Source organism: Balaenoptera borealis, assembly GCF_965194805.1.
Source record: "Balaenoptera borealis genome assembly, chromosome: 6".
Lineage (NCBI taxonomy): Eukaryota > Metazoa > Chordata > Mammalia > Artiodactyla > Balaenopteridae > Balaenoptera > Balaenoptera borealis.
In genome coordinates, this window is record NC_138863.1 from 15,458,805 (window position 1) to 15,479,527 (window position 20,723).

Below are 20,723 nucleotides of genomic sequence, written 5' to 3' on the forward strand. Positions count from 1 at the left end.
CTGAGCTGATCCCCAGGGGCCTCACAACCTCGGAAGCAGGGCTGAGATCCGAGTTATCTCCCAGTGGCTGTGCTACCCACAGATTTAGGTGCTGCCCATGGCTTTGTAAGCTCAGTGCCTGTGGGACATATGAGTGATTACTGGTGCTCCTCTGGCTGGAGTGGGCCCAGCATTAGTGGCGGCAGGCTTTGCTGGCATGCGCACGTGGAGGTGGGACCAGAGTCCAGGCTGATTCCGTAGCTCCCACAGCGTGTCCGGGTGCCCGACTACAGTGATTGTGATGCCTGATTTCAGCAGATCTGTACCAATGAATCTGTGCTGGTGGCTTTGTGAGTGCAGCGCCTGATGGACACCAGGGCTGACTGCCTGCATTCCCATGGTTAAGGCGGGGCTAGGGGCAATACCAACAACAGAGTGCTTTGTGAGTCTGCACAACAGGTGGCAGGTAACACCACAGTGTGCACCTCCTGGTGGACAGCTCCTGCAGAGGAATACTCAGTGGCTCCTCTCCCAGTGGAAGTGCTCCATACCCACCTACCACACACTGCAGCTCAGAAACGGATCTGGGGGCTTCTACTCCAACTGAGGAGAAGACCCTGCTCCAGACAGGGCTGTGATAACCACAGAGCAAAGAGGAGGCCCTGCTCAACATCCAGTGCAGTGCAGTGCAGTGTGGTGTCACCACAACACCAGTCACACCCCCTATCAAGGGGATAATGGCCAGCACACATGGAGGAAAGAAGTGGCTGGCATTCATACTAAAAACAGCATTCATACCAAAAATATTAGACTTATGCAGGCAACACGGGGATGCTCCCACATAAAAACAGCCCTCCATGACTGCAGTAGATAACTGTTTCTCCTAAACTCATAGAGTCAGAGAAATATAAGTAAAATGAAGAAGCAAAGGAATCAGCCCCAACTAAAAGATCAAAAGAATTCTCCTGAAAGAACAATGAAATAGACCTCTCCCCATCTATCAGAGCCTAAGTTCAAAAAGGAGGTAATAAAAATACTGAAGGAATTAAGAAAGGCTATTGACAGAAATGCAGATTACTGTAAAAAGGAACTAGAATCTATAAAGAAGAGCCAATTAAAATTAGAAAACTCATTTGCTGAGATGAAAGCTGAGCTAAAGGCAATAAACAGCAAACTGAATAATGCAGAAGAATGAATAGGTGATCTGGAAGATAGAATAATGGAAATCATCCAATGAGAACAGCAGACAGAATGACAAATGAAAAAAAAAAGAAGGCAATATATAAAACCTGTGGGATAATATAAAGCATGCCAATCTATGCGTACATGAGATCCCAGAAGGAGAAGAAAGAGAAAAGGGGATCAAAAATGTTTTTGAAGAAACTATGGCTGAAAAATTCCCAAACCTAAAGAAGGAAACAGATATCCAGGTAAAGGAAGAACAGAGGGTCCCAAACAAGATGAACCCAAACAGACCTACACCAAGACATATTATAATCGAAATGGCAAAAGTTAAAGAGAGGCTGCTAAAGGCAGCAAGAGAAAAACAAAGAGTTAGTTACAAGGGAACCCCTATATAGCTATCAGCAGGTTTCTCTACAGAAATGTTGCAGGCCAGAAGGGAGTGGCATGGTATATCCAAAATCCTGAAATGGAAGAACCTGCAACCTAGGATACTCTACCCAGCAAGATTATCATTTAGAATAGAAGGAGAGAAAGAATTTCTCAGACAAACAAAAACTAAAAGAATACAGCAATACTAAAGCTATCCTAAAAGAATTATTGAAAGGTTTTCTCTAAATAGAAAAGAAGCAAGAATCTATAGGAAAGAGAACATCACAATTGGAAAGTAAATCACTTAGATAAGCCAGTACACAGATTAAAAAAGTTCTTGTGAAAGCAACGATAACTACAACGAACAGCAAAAGGATAAACATGAATATGTAAAAGAGGACATCAAAATCACAAAATGCGAGGGAGTGGAGTAAGAAAATGTAGATTTTTTTTTTTAGAATGTGTTTAAGCCTATATGACTATCAGTCTAAAGCAAGTATAATAGATATACTAATGGGTTAACATACTTGAAAAACAAGGTAACCATAAACCAAAAACATACAATAGATTCACAAAAACCAAATGGAAGAGAACACAAGCACAATACAAAAGAAAATCATCAAATCATAAAAGGAAAAAGAAAAAGAAAAAGAAAGTAACAGACAAGAAATAAAAAATCAACTGGAAAACAAGGTTTAAAGTGAAAAATACATACCTATCAATAATTACCTTAAATGTCAAAGTACTAAATGCTCCAATCAAAAGACAGAGTGGCAGACTGGATAATAAAACAAGAGTCTACAATATGCTGCCTACAAGAGATCCACTTTAGGGCAAAGAACACACATAGATTGAAAGTGAGGGAATGGAAAAAGATATTTCATGTAAATGGAAATGACAAGAAAGCAGGGGTAGCAATACTCATGTCAGACAAAATAGACTTTAAAACACAGGACGTAAAGAAAGATAAAGGACACTATATAATGATAAAAGGATCAATACAAGACGAGGATATTATTAATATATATGTGCCCAATACAGGGGCATCTAAATACATAAAAAAAATACTAGAGACATAAAGGGAGAAATTAATAGGAATACAATAATAATAGAAGACTTTAACACTCCACTGACATCAATGGATAGATCTTCCAGAGAGAAAATCAATAAGGCAACAGAGATCCTAAATGACGCAATAGAACAGTTAGACTTAATTGATATTTTCAGGACATTACATCCAAAAAAAAAAAAAAAAATCACATTCTTTCCAAGTGCACATGGAACATTCTCTAGGATAGACCACATACCAGGGCACAAAACAAGCCCCAACCAATTTAAGAGGATAGAAATTATTTCAAGCATCTTTTCTGACCACAACGGCATGAAACTAGAACTCAATCACAGAAAGAGAAATTAGGAAAAAAACAATTACATGAAGACTAAACAACATTCTACTAAAAAACCAATGGGTCAATGATGAAGTCAAAGAAGAAATTAAAAAATACCTCGAGACACATGACAATGAAAACACAAACATACAAAAATCTATGGGATGCAGCAAAAGCAGTCCTTAGAGGCAAGTTCATAGTGATACAGGTCTTCCTCAAGAAACAAGAAAAATCTCAAATAAACAGCCTAACCTGCCACCTAAAAGAATTAGAAAAAGAAGAACAAACAAAACCTAAAGTCAGCAGAAGGAAGGAAATAATAAAGATTAGACAGGATATAAATAAAATAGAGATTTAAAGACAATAGAAAAAAATCAAAAAAACCAAGAGCTAGTTCTTTGAAAGTGTAAACAAAATTGACAGACCTTTGGCCAGGCTCACCAAGAAGAAAAGAGAGAGGACCCAAATAAACGAAATAAGAAATGAAAGAGGAGAAATAAAAACTAATACTGCAGAAATACAAAAACCGTAAAAGAATACTATAAGCAATTATAAGCCAACAAATTGGACAACCTAGAGAAATGGACAAGTTTCAAGAAACATACAGCTCACCAAAACTGAATCAAGAAGAAATAGATAATTTGACCAGAGTGATCACTAAAAGTGAAATATAATCTGTAAAAACAAGAAACAAAATTAAAAAAACAAACAAACAAAAAAAAAACTCCCTGCAAACAGAAGTCCAGGACCTGATAGTTTCACTGGGGAATTCTACCAAACATATAGAGAAGAACTTAAACCAATCCTTCTCAAACTCTTCTAAAAGATTGAAGAGGAGCAAACACTCCCAAAGTTATTCTATGAAACCACCATCACCATGATACCAAAACCAGACAAAAACACTACCAAAAAAGAAAATTACAGGCCAAATTCTTTTTTATGTGTGTGTGTTTATAACATAAAGCTTTAATGAAAATGACACATCTCCAATACACGTGTGCCACCTCCCCTATGGCATGTCTATGACAGTCATAACAAACTGGCAATGGCATTATTTCCCCTGAGTAAAATAGTAACTCAGAATCCTTCTCAACACAAAGTTCAGATGGCCACTGCTTCATTCATTCATTCACATTCATTCATTTATTCATGCAACAAATATTTATTCTGTGCCTCTTCTGAGGTCCACTGTAAAACAAGATACACACAGCTCCCGTCCTCAGAGAGTTTACACATTTTAGGAAAGACAGACATTGAAACAAATAATAACAGCATGATGAAATGTGGCGTAAGAGATGAAACCTTTTTTTGCTCTACCTGGTTTAGAATTTAGATTCTTCTTAAGATAGAAGCTTAACAAAACAGGTCACAGAATTTACATAGTTTCCCCCAGAAGGACTTCCATTCACATTAGGTATTTCTGTGACAGGAAGTTTTGAAATGTTCATTATAGCTGAGCACATTGCTACTTCAATGATATTGAGGTTCTATCATTAATAGAAGAGAAGAAGGAATATCAAGAGCAGTCACTGCCTTCGTGTTTAAAAATACCTTTGTTCTGTGAATGAATGAAATCAATTAGAGTCATTCCATTGCTTCCATTTCCTCAACTAATAACATTCATTTTCTAATTCTCACTTGGCAATATTATTTTGTTTGTTTGTTTGGTTTTTTGTTTTTGTTTGTTTGTTTTTTACATCTTTATTGGAGTATAATTGCTTTACAATATTGTGTTAGTTTCTGCTGTATGACAAAGTGAATCAGCTATATGTATACATATATCCCCATATCCCCTTCCTCTTGCGTCTCCCTCCCACCCTCCCTATCCCACCCCTCTAGGTGGTCACAAAGCACCAAGCTGATCTCCCCGTGAGATGCAGCTGCTTCCCACTAGCCATCCATTTTACATTTGGTAGTGTATATATGTCAATGCTACTCTCTCACTTCATCCCAGCTTCCCCTTCCCCCCATGTCTTCAAGTCCATTCTCTACATCTGTGTCTTTATTCCTGCTCTGCCTCTACGTTCATCAGTACCATTTTTTTAGATTCCATATATATGCATTAGCATATGGTATTTGTTTTTCTTTTTCTGACTTACTTCACTCTGTATGACAGACTCTAGGTCCATCCACCTCATTACAAATAACTCAATTTCGTTCCTTTTTATGGCTGAGTAATATTCCATTGTGTATATGTGCCACATCTTCTTTATCCATTCATCTGTCGATGGACACTTAGGATGCTTCCATTTCCTGGCTATTGTAAATAGTGCTGCAATGAACATTTTGGTACATGTATCTTTTTTTCTTTTTTACATCATTATTGGAATATAATTGCTTTACAATGTTATGTTAGTTTCTGCTGTATAACAAAGTGATCAGCTATATGTATACATATATCCCCATATCCCCTCCCTCTTGAGCCTCCCTCCCACTCTCCCTATCACATCCCTCTAGGTGGTCACAAAGCACCGAGCTGATCTCCCTGTGCTATGCAGCTGCTTCCCTCTAGTTATCTGTTTTACATTTGTTAGCATATATATGTGGTACATGTATCTTTTTGAATTATGGTTTTTCCAGGGTATATGTCCAGTAGTGGGACTGCTGGGTCATATGGTAGTTCTATTTTTAGTTTTTTAAGGAACCTCCATACTGTTCTCCATAGAAGGCCAATATCTTTGATGAATATAGCTGCAAAAATTCTCAAGGAAATATTAGCAACTGAATCCAGCAACATATGAAAAAGATCACACACCATGACCAAGTTGGATTCATCCCATGGTCATAAAGATGGTTTAACAGATGCAAATCAATTAACGTGATACACCACATCAACAAAAGAAAAGACAAAAACCACATGATCATCTCAATAGATGCAGAGAAAGCATTTGATAAAATTCAACATTCATTCATGATAAAAACTGTTACCAAAGTGGGTATAGAGGGCTTAATAAAAGCTATTTATGACAAACCCACAACCAACATAATACTCAACAATGAAAAGCTGAAAGCCTTCCCACTGAAATCTGGAACAAGACAAGGAAGCCCACTCTCACCACTTCTATTCAACATAGTATTGGAAGTCCTAGCCACAGCAATCAGATAAGAAAAGACATCCAAATAAGGGAAGGGAAGAGGTAAAATTGTCATTATATGCAGATGACATGATACTATATATAGAAAATCCTAAAGGCTCCACACAAAAACTACTAGAATTGATAAATGAATTCAAGCAAGGTAGCAGTATATAAGGTTAACATATAGAAATCAGTTGCATTTCTTTACACTAACAATGAAATATCCAAAAGGGAAACTGAAAAAAACAATCTCTTTTAAAATCTCATCAAAAATTAAATAAAACACTTAGGAATAAACCTGACCAAGGAGGTGAAAGATTTATATGCTGAGAACTATAAAACACTGATAAAGGAAACTGAAGATGATACAAAGAAATAGAAGGATAGTCCATGCTCTTGGATTGGAAGAATTAACATCGTTAAAATGGCCATACTACCCAAAGCAATCTACAGATTTAACGTGATCTCTATCAAATTACCCATGAAATTTTTCACAGAACTAGAACAAATAGTCTTAAAATTTATATGGAACCATAAAAGGTGCAGAATTGCCAAGGCAATCCTGAGGAAAAAGAACAAAGCAGGAGGCATAACCCTCCTAGACTTCAGACAATACTACAAAACTACAGTAATCAAAACAGCATGGTATTGGCACAAAAACAGACATATGAATCAATGGAACAGAATAGAGAGCCCAGAAATAAACCTACACACCTACGGTCAATTAAGTTTTGACAAAGGAGGCACGAATATACAATGGAGAAAAGACAGTCTCTTCAGCAAGTGGTGTTGAGAATGTTGGACAGCCACATGTAAATCAATGAAGTTTGAATACTCCCTCACACCATGCACAAAAATAAACTCAAAATGGTTTACTTAAATATAAGACGACACCATAAACTCCTAGAAGAGAACATAGGCAAAACATTCTCTGACATAAATCATAGCAATGTTTTCTTAGGTCAGTCTCCCAAGGCAATAGAAATAAATCAAAAATAAACAGATGGGACCTAATCAAACTTATAAGCTTTTGCACAGAAAGGAAACCACAGTCAAAATGAAAAGACAACTTATAGACTGGGAGAAAATATTTGCAAATGATGTGACCAACAAGGGATTAATCTCCAAAATATACAAATAGCTCATATAACTCAATAACAAAACCACAAACAACCCAATCATAAAATGGGCAGAAGACCTAAGTAGACATTTCTCCAAAGAAGACATACAGGTGGTTAATAGGCACATGAAAAGATACTAAACATTGCTAATAATTAGAGAAATGCAAATCAAAACTACAATGCGGTATCACCTCACATTGGTCAAAATGGCCATCATTAAAAAGTCTAAAAATAATAAATGCTGGAGAGGCTGTGAAGAAAAGGGAACCCTCCTACACTATTGGTGGGAATGTAAACTGGTGCAGCCTCTATGGAAAACAGTATGGAGGTTCCTTAAAAAACTAAAAATAGAATTGCCATATGATTCAGCAATCCCACTCCTGGGTATATATCTGGAGAAAATTCTAATTCAAAAAGATATATGTACCTTGATGTTCATAGCAGCACTCTTTACAATAGCCAAGACATGGAAGCAACGTAAATGTCCATCAAGAGATGAATGGATAAAGATGTGGAATACTACTCAGTCATAAAAAAAGAATGAAATAATGCCATTTACTACAATATGGATGGACCTAGAGATTATTATACAAAGTGAAGTAAGTCAGAAAGAGAAAGACAAATACAGTATGATATCACTTATATGTGGAATCTAAAATATGATACAAATGAATTTATTTATAAAACAGCAACAGACTCACAAACATAGAAAACAATTTTGTGGTTACCAAAAGGGAAAGGGGGTGTGGGAGGAATAAATTAGGCATTTGGGATTAGCAGATACAAACTACTATATATAAAATAGATAAACAACAAGGTCCTACTGTATAGCACAAGGAACTATATTCAATATCCTGTAATAAACCATAATGGAAAAGAATATGAAAAAGAATTCTATGTATACATATATATATGTATGTATATATATATAAAACTGAATCACTTTTCTGTACACCAGAAACCAACACAACATTGTAAATCAACTATACGTCAATAAAAAAATTTTTTTTTTTAATCCGGGGAGATGTTAACTTGAGGAATGATATAAGTAGGTATCTTTCTTTTTTTTTTTAATTTTTTTTCTGCCTTCATTTTTTAATTTAATTTAATTTTATTTTATTTTTTATTTTTTTTAAATTTATTTATTTATGGCTGTGTTGGGCCTTCATTTCTGTGCGAGGGCTTTCTCTAGTTGCGGCAAGTGGGGGCCACTCTTCATCGCGGTGCACGGGCCTCTCACTGTCGCGGCCTCTCTTGTTGCGGAGCACAGGCTCCAGACGCGCAGGCTCAGTAATTGTGGCTCACGGGCCCAGTTACTCCGCGGCATGTGGGATCTTCCCAGACCAGGGCTCGAACCCGTGTCTCCTGCATTAGCAGGCAGATTCTCAACCACTGCGCCACCAGGGAAGCCCCAAATAGGTATCTTTCTTAATCCATATTTAACTAGGTTCAAAAGTCAGCCTTCTACTGATTTTATGAGCCTTCTGATGTGGTATGATAGAAGTACACAGCATCATCTATGAAGTAGTCCTGCCAAAACATTTAATCTGAATTTAATCAAGCCTCTATATCTGTATCAATTGGTTTTGCTTCAGGACAGATCACCCCAAAACTTAGTGGTTTAGAACAATAACCATGTATTATTTCGTATTGTTCTGTGGATCAGAGAGATGATTCTTCTGGTCTGAGCCAGCTGGATGGTTGTGGATGGCTTCACTCTTGATGTCAGCCAAGGAGGTGGAGATGTGGCCACACGTTCCTCCTTAGCCAGAAGGCTGGCCCAGTCACAGGCCCCCAGGAGCAGCAAAGCCTTTGGGCACAAGCACAGTTCACGCTTCTGCTTGTGTCACATTTGCTAAAGCAAATGTCCCAATGGCCAAAGAAAGTCCCATGGCCAAGCCCAGAGTCAAGGTGAGGAGAAATAAACTCCACCACTTAATATGAAAAATATTGTCAGTTTTACAGTCTCACCACGACATCTAATTTCTAACTTATATAAACACAGTATGGAGAAGAGCAAGTTAAATGATATCATAAGGAAATAATTAGTCATATCTAAAATGTGAAACATTCAAAATATAACTTGTCTAGTGTTTTTAAAAAGTCAATGCTATTGAGAAAAAAAAGATGAAAAGCGTGATGGGTGGAGGAGGGGAGACTATAAAAAACTAAAACGATGTAACAAGCAAATTCAAGTATGAACCTTATTGGATCATTATTCAGGAAGATAAAAACAGCCATTAAAAATTCTTTGGACGATTGAGGAAAATCAAATATGGATTAAATACACAGAATATTTTAAATTTCTTAAATGTGATAATGGCATCAAGGTTATGTAAGAAAACATCCTTATTCTCAAGAGATGCAAGGTGACATTTAGGAGTGAGATGTCAATGCCTGTAATATAGTTTCAAGTGTATCATCAAATCAATACATCTATATGTTTATATATGATAGGAAGGAAGGAAGAAGGAAAGGAAGCGAGAAAGCAAGCAAGCAAACATGATGTTACAGGCTGAATCGTGTTCCCCCCATTCATATATTGAAGTTCTTACCCCAGTACCTAAGAACGTGACTGTATTTAGAAATAGGCCTTAAAGGGTGATTAAGTTAAAATAAGGCTCTTAGGGTGGGCCCTAATCCAATCTGACTGGTGTCCTTATAAGAAGAGATTAGGACGCAGACAACACAGAGGGAAGACAGTGTGAACACACAGGGGAAGATACAAGTCAAGGAAGGAGGCCTCAGAAGAAACCATCCCTGCCCACACCTTGATCTTGTTCTTCCAGCCTCCAGAACTGTGAGAAAATAAATTTCTGTTTGAGCCATCCAGTCTATGCTACTTTGTTATGGCAGCCCTAGCAAACTAACAGACATGGCAAAATGCTGTTAATTGTTAAAACTAAGTGGGGGATATACAGGTGTTCATTGTGTTATTTTTGTCAACTTTTCTGCACGTTTGAAAATTCATGTAAGAAAAAGTTGGAAGGACAAAACCTTTTAGGACATCTTCTTTAGTCAACTGGCTCTTAAGAAAATCTCTTCAATCAAGTATAATTGAATTCTGCAATATAGAGATTTGGCTGCAACTTTGCTAAGAGAATAGATGAGTAGTTGGAAGTTTGACAAATTAAATGAGGAAGTCATTTTTCATTACACCAGCAGTTCCATTGTTTCAGATTTCAGGCCATTACCTCTAGAGAGACACTTCGTGACATGATTGATTTGGAAAATTATTTTGTGCAACAGAATGAAAGGACAGCACAGCAATTGCCTTGAGTTCTAGCTCCAAGTTATTTCAAAACAGCAGCGATGGCAGTTGGCAAACTTTGGGACATGGTGACATGGGTAAGGGACGTCAATGCTGGAATTATCCAAACGGTGCATTAACTCTGTCGGTCTGCCAATACCTCAAACATATACTTCCTGATAAAGTTTTATTGCTTCTTTAGTAAACAGTTTAGAGACCTTGATCACTGGATTTGATCCAAGCAAAAAGCAAGTTCATTTTGTATATTTTGCTTGTCTTTTTCTTTTTCTGCTCTTTTCAACAACTGCTCAGACACCCAATGTCCTATTTCTCTTCTCCCTGGCATCCATGAGATATAAAAAGAAGTGATCACACATTTAGGTGTTACTATTGTCAGTGGGTGTTCACATTTCTAATGGCATCAAGATCCTAAGAGAGTGGTTCTCAACCCTAGTAACTAACTCATCAATCACCTGGGAAGAGTTAAACAAAACAAAATAACAAAGATAACGATGCTGGGACATACCCCCAAACATTCTGATTTAATATGTTCTGAGGTAGGACCTTGGTATGGGTATTTTTTAAAAGCTTCCCAGGTGATATCATTGTGCAGCCAGATAAGAACAATTACCCTCACATAAAGTCAATTCCTAACCACAAGTCCAGGCACTTCTGGGGAGTCTCTGAAGAGCCTTTAAAGGGTCCTTTATTTTATTTTATTTTTTAATATTTATTTATTTATTTAGGCTGCACCGGGTCTTAGTTGTGGCACACAGGATCTTCGTTGCAGCATGCAGGATCTTTAGTTGCAGCATGCACACTCTTAGTTGAGGCATGCGGACTTCTTAGTTATGGCATGTGGGATCTAGTTACCCAACCATGGATTGAACCTGGGCCCCCTGCACTGGGAGCACGGAGTCTTACCCACTGGACCACCAGGGAAGTCCCCTTAAAGGGTTCTTTAAATCATCTCTAAAACGATCCTTCTCTTTGATTTTAAAATCATTTTGAAAAACAATTATGTCTAAGTATACTATTAAAGTATCATTTCACCCAAAAAATGTTAAAAGTGTTTACCAGCAAGGGATGCTATTGTGCAAAAAGGGTAAAGAATAATTATTGTAGTTGCCAGGTTGTTACATCTAAAATATTTTCCCCCATTGACAACCCCATAACATGAGTTTCCACTAGAGCACAGATCTTAATTTCTAAATAATATTTCCTACTAAAGGAAACCAGCACTTCAGTGAGCAATTTCAGCTCTGAAGCATGGAAAGTACATGGTGAGGCTAAGACATCTGTTTGCCTTAAAGCAAGAAAGTGCTCAAGGTCTAATGGGGGTGTTTCAAAAGGGCTCTGAAGCCAGAATGAAGAAGCTCCTGTTGGCTAAATTTGGGACAATTTGAGCATCAGAAGAAATAATAACTATAAAGTGATTGCAATACAATAAATAAATAAAAATCCCCAGTCCATAATGATATGCAAAATTAAACAAAATGAAGAAAAAGAACAGGAAAAAAATGAGGAAATTCATTTGCCAATATAGAGGTGACTATTAATAACTCTTTATTCTGAATGAAGAGAGTTAGACAGTAATTCTGTCCTAATAGAAGGAACCGAGACTCATCTCCAGGTGATGGAGGAAAGCTCTTCTTTTGATGGATGCTAGCTAATAAAGAAAAAAATGGAAGATTTTAAAAAAAATCACCAGACTCCAACGAAATAACTGATTAATGCAGCAGTCATTAATAAATATAACTATTGGATAAAATGTTAACAGGACTTCTGCTTTTGTTACAGATGGAGTAACAAGGATAAGATACGCCCTAAAACACCAGACAAAATATATGAAACAATAACACTCAAGACATTGGACATCAGCCAGTGAAGGACAGTGATCCCTGAGAGACTGAAAACAAGTGAAGTGAGTACTCAATGTCCCAGCTTACTGCCTGCACTTTCCAGGCTGCAGCGTGAAGAAGGGGAATTTAGGCAGTGACTAGTGATTTCCTTGAGTTGAGTTGAGTTGAGTTGAGTTGATGGAGCTGGCATTCCAGGGAAGCTAAGACGCCTAGAGTTTGCAGGGGTGAAAAGAAGTGAGCTGAACAAAGAAAACTCTGGAGATCTAAAGGGAATATCCCTCAAGTATTAAACTGACTGCTGTTTAGCACATGCATGTGAGGAAAACACCTGAGACCAGGGAAAGAGCCACCTGAAAAGATTAGAAGGGACAGTGCCAGGAGTTCGCCCAGGGTCAGAAATAGTGCCTGTGTCCACCAGCCAGAGTGGAAAACCTCACAATTCACAGAGAACCAGATATAGTACTTCAAAGGATCTTGCTTCAGTAGTGGGAAGAATTCACCCCAGAATTAATGCAGCTTTAGTCCCACCTAACAAAACTTAAATGTAAGCTCCGAAAAGATCAAATTATAAGCAACTTAGTCATGTTCTAGAACAAAGCTGAAGGCATTTATTTATAGGGGGACAAAAAGGACCATATGGTATAATTCACAATATCTGGCATCCAATCAAAGATGCATGCAATTAAGCAGAAAAATACAACGCATAATGAGAAGAAAAATGAATCAACTGAAAGTGACTCATATATGATACAGGTGATAGAAAAAGAACATTGAAACCTTTATCATAACTGCATTGCATACGTTCAAGAAACCGGAGCAAAGATTTAACATGTTAAGAAATTGAGTTTGTATTTTAAAAATTTTAATAAAGAAAACTCTGGGCTCAGATGGCTTCATTGGTGAAATAACATCAATTTTATACAAAGCCTTCCAGAAAATTGAAGGAGGGACTACTTTCCAACACATTTTATGAGGCCAGCATTACTCTGATACCAAAATCAGACACAGACTTTATAAAAAAGAAAAAAAGAAAAAACCCTACAGACCAGTATCTTTTATGAATATAGATGTAAAAATTCTAAACAAAAATTAATGAACTGAATCCAACAGTATATGAAAAGGATAATATATCATTTGCATTCCCAGGAATGCAAAGTTGGTTTAGCATTTGAAACTCAATTAATGTTTCTAAAAAGGAAAACCCAGCAAATTAGTAGTAGAAGGGAACCTTCTCAATCTGATAAAAAGCAACTATGAAAAATCTACAGCTGACATCATATTTAATGGTAAAAGACAGGATCCTCTACCCCAAGAACAAGTTTTCACTGCTTCTATCCAATATTGTACTGGAGGTTGTAGCCAGTGTAATAAGGCAAAAAAGAAAAAAAAAAAAGAAAAGTTATACAGATTAGAAAGGAAGATATAAAACTTTCTTTATTCTCAGATAACATGATCATTTGCATAGAAAATACTAGAGAATCTATATAAAAATAATTAGAAATAAGTGAGTTAAGCAAGCTTGTAGGATGCCAGTTCAATATATAAGTCAGCTGACTTTCTTATATACTAGAAACAATCAGAGATTAAAATTTAAAAATAGTACCATTTACAAAAGCATCAAAATATTAAATACTTAGGGATACACATGACAAAAATGTATACTGTAAACTATGAAACATTCCTGAAATTAAAGAAGACCTAAATAAATGGAGAGCTATTGTGTTCATGGATCAGAAGACACAACATTGTTAAAATGTCACTTCTCCCCAATTGATCTATAGATTCAATGCTATCTCAATTAAAATCTCAGAAAACTTTGTTTTGTAGAAATTGACAAGTTGATTCAAAAATTCATATGGAAAAGCAAAGGACCTTGTAGAGCAAAAGCCATTTTGAAAAAGAACAAAGTTGGAGGACTTACACTGTCTAACTTTAGCACTTATAAGCTGCAGTAATCAAGAGTGTGGTATTGCTATAACATAGACAAATAGATCAATAGAACAGAACGAGAAGTCAAGAAATAGACTTATGCACATTATGTCAACTGATTTTCAGCAAAGATGCAAAGACAATTTAGTTTCAATAGATGCTGGAACAATTTGATATGCATATCCATACCTCACACCATATACAAAAATTAACCCCCAAATGATCACATATCAAAATATAAAAACCTAAAACTACACAATTTCTAGAAGAAAACAAGAGAAAAACTTCATGACAGGTGACAGACTAGGCAAAGATTTATGAGGTATAAAAACAAAAATATGATTTATAAAATTAAAAATAGACAAATTACATATAATCAAAACTAAGAACTTTTGCTTATTGAAAGACACTGCTAAGAAAATTTAAAAGACAAGCCACATACTAGGAGAAAACATTTGCAATTCACATATGTGATAAAGGTCTTGCACCCAGAATATATAAAGAACTCTCAAAACTCTACAATAAGAAAAAAAATTTTTTTTAATGGGCTAAATATTTGAACAGAAACTTTACAAAAGAATATATACAGATGGCAAGAAAGTACATGAAAAGATGCTCAACATCATTATTCATCCAGGCAAATGCAAATTAAAACTGTAAGGGGATACAACTACGTACCCATTGAAATGGCAAAAACCTAAAAAGATTGACCATACCAAGTGCTGATAAGCATGTGGAAGAACTGGAACTCTCATCACTGCTGGTGAGAATGTAAAATGGTACAACCACTTTGGACAACAGTTTGGTAATTTCTTATAAAGTTAATCAGATTCCTATCAGTTGGGTATTTACCGTAGAGATACAAAAGCACATGTCCATACAAAAACCTGTCTGTAAATATTTATAGCAACTTTATTTGTAATGGCCTGCACTGGAAAATATCCCAAATATTCCTCAAGATGTGAATGGATAAATAAATGGTGCAATATCCATACCATGGGATCTATTCAACAAGAAAAAGGAATGAACTATTGATACACACACAATAGGGATGCATCTCAGAATAATTATACTCAGTGAAATAATCCAGACAAAAGAAGAGTACTTACTGTGGGATTCTATTTATATATAAAGTTTTAGAAAATGCAAATTAATCTGTAGTGGTAGAAAGCAGATCTGTGGTCGTCTTAATGATGGGGGAGGGGAGGAGAGGATAAGGGGAAACTTTTGGGGGAGGTAATGGATATGTTCATTACCTTTATTGTATTATGATTTCATGATGTATACACATTTCAAAACTTACCAAATTGTACACCTTAAAACACATGCAGTTTAATATATGGCAATTATATGTCAATAGGGATGTTTTTAAAAGTTGATACAATGTTTGTGTGCTACCAAAGTATTACCTCACAGATTAACTGCTAATTAGTAAGTGGGAAACAAATCTACAAAACATATCTGGCAGCTGCCATGGTAACCAATTAATAAAATTTAACATCACTAATGGTGGGACAAACTGGCAATAAGTGCCTCCTAATGTAATTTAGTAATTTCACAGAAACCTATTTTTACACAAAAGGTTTAACCTGAATCTTATCAAATCGTCAAATTTAGAGAAAATACTAGGGATAGATGAAGAAGCTAAATAAGACCTCATGAAACAGACAAATCCAGAATGTGGGACATTCTACAAGAAAATTTTCCTAGTCTCTTCAAAAAGTCAATACGTGGGGGAAAAATTGATAAGGAATGACAAATGCCATGTGTGAACTTTTATTGAATTCTACTTAAAAAAAAAAAAAAAAACCAGAAAACATTTTGGAGAAGATTGATGAAAATTCAATAAGGATTAAAAATCTATCAAAATGTATACTTGTCCCCACAAAATCTTCCCTCTTCAAGGTTGTTTACCACACTCCTAAGTGAAAAGAATATTGCCCACATATAATTGCAGAGGTCTTGTGAAGCCATATACCTTGGAAATGGTGAAGTAGGCTGTGGTTTGAAGCAGAGGAAGAAAACTGAAGTGGTTCCTTAATAAAATGACACTGTCTACTCCAGAATTAGTGCCATTTCTTCCAATACCTTGAAAAAACTGTAGAGGGATTGTCAGCTATACCTTTAGTATGACCTACCAGTGGAATCACTTTTTGGTTTTCCTCCCTTGTGTTGCATTGACACCATCAAAGAATCCTGTTTATAATCCCTTTTTAGACATACAAAGACCATCATTAATGTTAGAGTAAAATTTGCAAAGTAAAACTTCCACTAGAAGAACAATCTTAACATTCTCTGTAGAGATGGAGACCTGTGATGCTTGATAGAACACCTAACCTTGCAGCTTTGAAGAAGACATAGATATGCTTTATGCAAACACTGATGGCAAAGGAAGCTGCCCATCTTCCCGCAATAAGTCTGGTGGTCAATTTTCATGAAAGACATCAGCTTCATCAGACTCAGGACCTCGAATCACCACTTTTCAAGGTCTTTGTTTCAAACAAGAAAGAGCAGTAGAAAGTAACACGCTTTCCTATAGACAGAAATTTGCTGGCTTTCTAGAAGACAGGTCTTGTTCACTTGAATGACCTTCAGGAAAAAAAACAGAGGGGAGGGACAAGGAATGTTGAGAGTAAAGGAACACTTACTTAGGACAATTGGACATGGATGAGTTTATTCATGGCTTGATTTATTGGTGGATACTTTTGATCAAATCAACGAGGTCACTCTTTCCATTCAAACCCTTACGCACTATTAGGAAAGCTACCAAGACTCCCTCCTATCCAAACTGCTGCTCTGGGAAAGGACATGGGAGAAGGCAACTGTGCTAGGAAAAAAAAATGTTTTTTTAGGCTGAAGGAGAGACTACATTTTCCCCCCATTTTTCTGCAGGCAAAAATCTGTAAACACCTGGAATCCTGCAGAATTCTTTTGATGGTTATTTCTGCTCCAGTGATCTTGAAATGAATTGTGAGTTCATGATCCTCAGCTTGCTGACATCAAGCACGCAGATTCTGCCAAAAATGACCTCACAAAGGAATGGATGCTGCATGGATTAACCCAAAAGAGTTCCGGAAAAGTCTGGTGCTCCTTGCCTCAAGTCTGCCCTTGTCTTGCAAGCATTCGATGAGAGCTCTGATTCCATTACTACATTTGTGAACTATGTTTGTGAACAAGAGTTTTTCATCACTTGTCAGCCAAATCAAAAGACGGAATCCACTGAATGTCAAAAATGACATTTGCATTTTATCAAATAGCACTCCACAATTTCATCCTCTCATTCAAGCTAAATAGCAGCAGCTTTGCTGTTAAATTCACTTTTGAGTGAAACTTTTCTTTGTATGGAAAATTTCACATCTTTGCAAAAATTTTGCATATTTCCCAAGGAATGGCTATTAATTTGTGCCTGAAAAAATGAGAATGAAGCTTAAGCATAAAGATTGTTTATACATTCTGTGTAAGTGTGAAAAAGGAATTTCCTTTGTTGCAAATGGTGCAAAACATTGTGGGTCTATGTTTACGTGCTTTTTTCTGGGATGTAATATCATTGCTTCTCTTGGTTTCTCAAAGTAGTACCGTAACCTATAAAGGTAAGAAACCCTGCTAAAAGAATGAAACTCTAACAGTGGAATTTCAGGCATTGCTCAGTAGCTGGGGCAGGATTCATAAAGCATCCAGCTTTTCCAGTGCCCTAAAACTTTGCAACTAAGGTGATCTCCTCCATCACCTATGCCTAAGTTCATTCTTCTAGAGTCTACTTCAAGAGGTGAAAAGTCAAATGTTGCCTAATTTTTTACAAATCTGTCTTTTTCAACCAATTGTTTCACCACTTTTTTACGTACCCTGGCCTTACTCAGCTGTCATGCTCCTCTGAGTTTATCAACAGAGATCTCGTCCTATGCATAAGAAGCAGTAGCAGGGAAGTCAATCTTCATCATATTTTTATATTTGAGGCTAAAATTATCTCAGATTGTATGCTGTATTTTGAACATAATTTCCTGTATTTTTTTTTCTGTTAGAATTGGAAAATAAGTCTGCTATTGAAAATATTTCTGCAGTTACAGGGTTGACCCATAATATTGCTCTAGAAATAGAGACAGTAAAGTACAAGTAGAGGATAAGATCATTGATTATGTCATTGGTGTTGTATTACCACAACAGTGTCACATCTGTCTTTCTTTGCTATATGAACCAATGATATATGAACAAAAATTAATGTGATGGAAAGGTGCAAATTTTTGAAACTTTATTAAATATTTATTAATTAACAAAGTAGCTCAAAAGCAATGATGAAATAAGAAAATCTAAAACTGACAGCAAATATAATTTTGTTTGTGTGATTTTTTCAAATAGAAGTCACAATATTCTCATTCAACCTCATTTGTAGATGTCACACTATTGTGGTGACTACAATCTACTCCTCTTTACCATGTGTTTAATTAAAAAGCTCCCTCATGGATACACTTAATCACTTTTGAATATATATTTTAGAACAAATTAATAAATTCCATGGCACTAGCCTACGTGCAATTGAAGCACTTCTCAAGTAGGAAACATAATATGATTTTTTTCTGCTAGATACAGAATTCAAATAGTAGAGAAGACAAAAATTTGTCCAAACAATTTATTTTTTAATTGTGCTACTTTTAGAGCTCTCTCCTCTACTTGACTTTCCATAAGATGGGATTTCAGGAGCTATGTAACATTTCTAAAATGTTACAAAGGTCTTTAAAAAACTTTTCTCCATCGACTTATCTGACATCTGGGAATTGGGAGAATAATCCTAAATATTTTAAAGTTATATTAAAAATGTTCATTGCAATGAAAACTATGATTTCTAAAAGTTTAAAATTCCTATAATTGTTTAAAAGATTGAAAATAATTTAATTAAGTGTTTGAAATAAGAAACATGAAAAATAATAAAGACTAATGAAAATAAAGCAGGAGATGGGAAATAATTAAAATCTCTGAAATTAATGAAATAAAAGAAAGAATACAGAAAACCAAAAGCTGATTCATTAAAAGAACAAATGTAACTCCTTGTAAAAGTGATTAAGAAAAATTATGTTTAATATTAGGAATGAGAAATAAGATAAACTCATAAAATTATTTTTTAAATTATAAAAATATAATGTGTAAGTTTATGACAATAAATTTTAAAATATATGAAAAACAAATTATGTACTAAAAAGAGAAAACTTGAATAAGTAAGTAATTTAGGAGAAATCAGAATTATAACTTAAGATATATGATTCTTAAAAACACCAGACGCAAAGAGATTTATATTGATAGCTGAGTAATAGCTAACATTTGAAGAACAAATAATTCCTATGTTATTTAAACTCTAGCAAACCACAGAAAAATGTGGAAATTCCCCTCATTAATTTTATGAAGCTAGGACAACTTTATATCACATCCTAATAAAGATGGAACAAAAAAGATAACTATAGGGGCTTCCCTGGTGGCGCAGTGGTTGAGAGTCTGCCTGCCAATGCAGGGCACACGGGTTCGAGCCCCGGTCTGGGAGGATCCCACATGCCGCGGAGCGACTAGGCCCGTGAGCCACAATTACTGAGCCTGCGCGTCTGGAGCCTGTGCTCCGCAAAAAGAGAGGCCGCGATAATGAGAGGCCTGCGCACCGCGATGAAGAGTGGCCCCCACTTGCCACAGCTAGAGAAAGCCCTCGCACGGAGATGAAGACCCAACACAGCCATAAATAAATAAATAAATAAATAAATAAATAAATAAATAAATGAAAAAAGATAACTATAGAACAAATCCATCTACAAATGATCTAAATGACCTTTCAGTAAATTGCATCTCCGTGTGCACTGATAATAATAAGAGCTAACACAGCAGCTTCTCTCTGCCAGACCCTATTCTAAGCTTTTTATACATATTAATTCATTTAATACTCAAAAAAATCCCATGAGGTAAGTACTTTTATTACCTCCATTCTACAGATAAGGAACTGAAAGCAGACAAAGTTACTCTCCTAGGATCACACAGTAAGACTTGGAGTTGGGATTTGAGTGTAGGCAGTCTGGCTCAAGTCCAGGCTTTGTACCACTGAACAAAGCTGCTACAGCCAAGTGGAACTCATTCTGTAAATATCATTCAACTTCAAAATATCCATCACATTAGTTCACTGAGCAACACACTAAAAGAGGAAAGACTGTATTATTATATCAATATCCAGTCATTTTCAACAAAAACTCCTGGTAGTATAGAATTGAAGGAAATACTTTAATATGGTACAGACCACTTATAAAAGTCCCATGACAAACATATTAAGCAATAGCATATTAAAGTCATTTCCATTAAAATCAGGATCAAGAAGTGTGCCCACAATTATAATTTCCAGTTTTAGCTGAAATACTGAGATAAAAAAATAATCATTATAAATATTGAAAAAGAAGAGACAAAATTTTCTTGTTTTTTCTTAATGCTATTGTATATTCAGAAAAGCCAAGAGGTTAATGCATTTTTTTTAGAAATAATAAGAGAAATTGGTAATGTGATTAGGTACAAGATAAATATTAAAAAACCCAGAATAATTTTAT

General features: G+C 35.8%; 1 long non-coding RNA gene across 1 annotated transcript in view; it reads left to right on the forward strand.

Moving 5' to 3' along the window:
• LOC309630962 overlaps positions 1–19,604 on the forward strand; it is a 62,178-nt gene extending 42,574 nt beyond the window's left edge. Inside the window, exon 3 of the long non-coding RNA XR_014245977.1 lies at positions 12,170–19,604. This is a non-coding gene — a long non-coding RNA (uncharacterized lncRNA). The remainder of the gene's footprint in view (positions 1–12,169) is intronic.
• Positions 19,605–20,723: the final 1,119 nt, after the last annotated feature.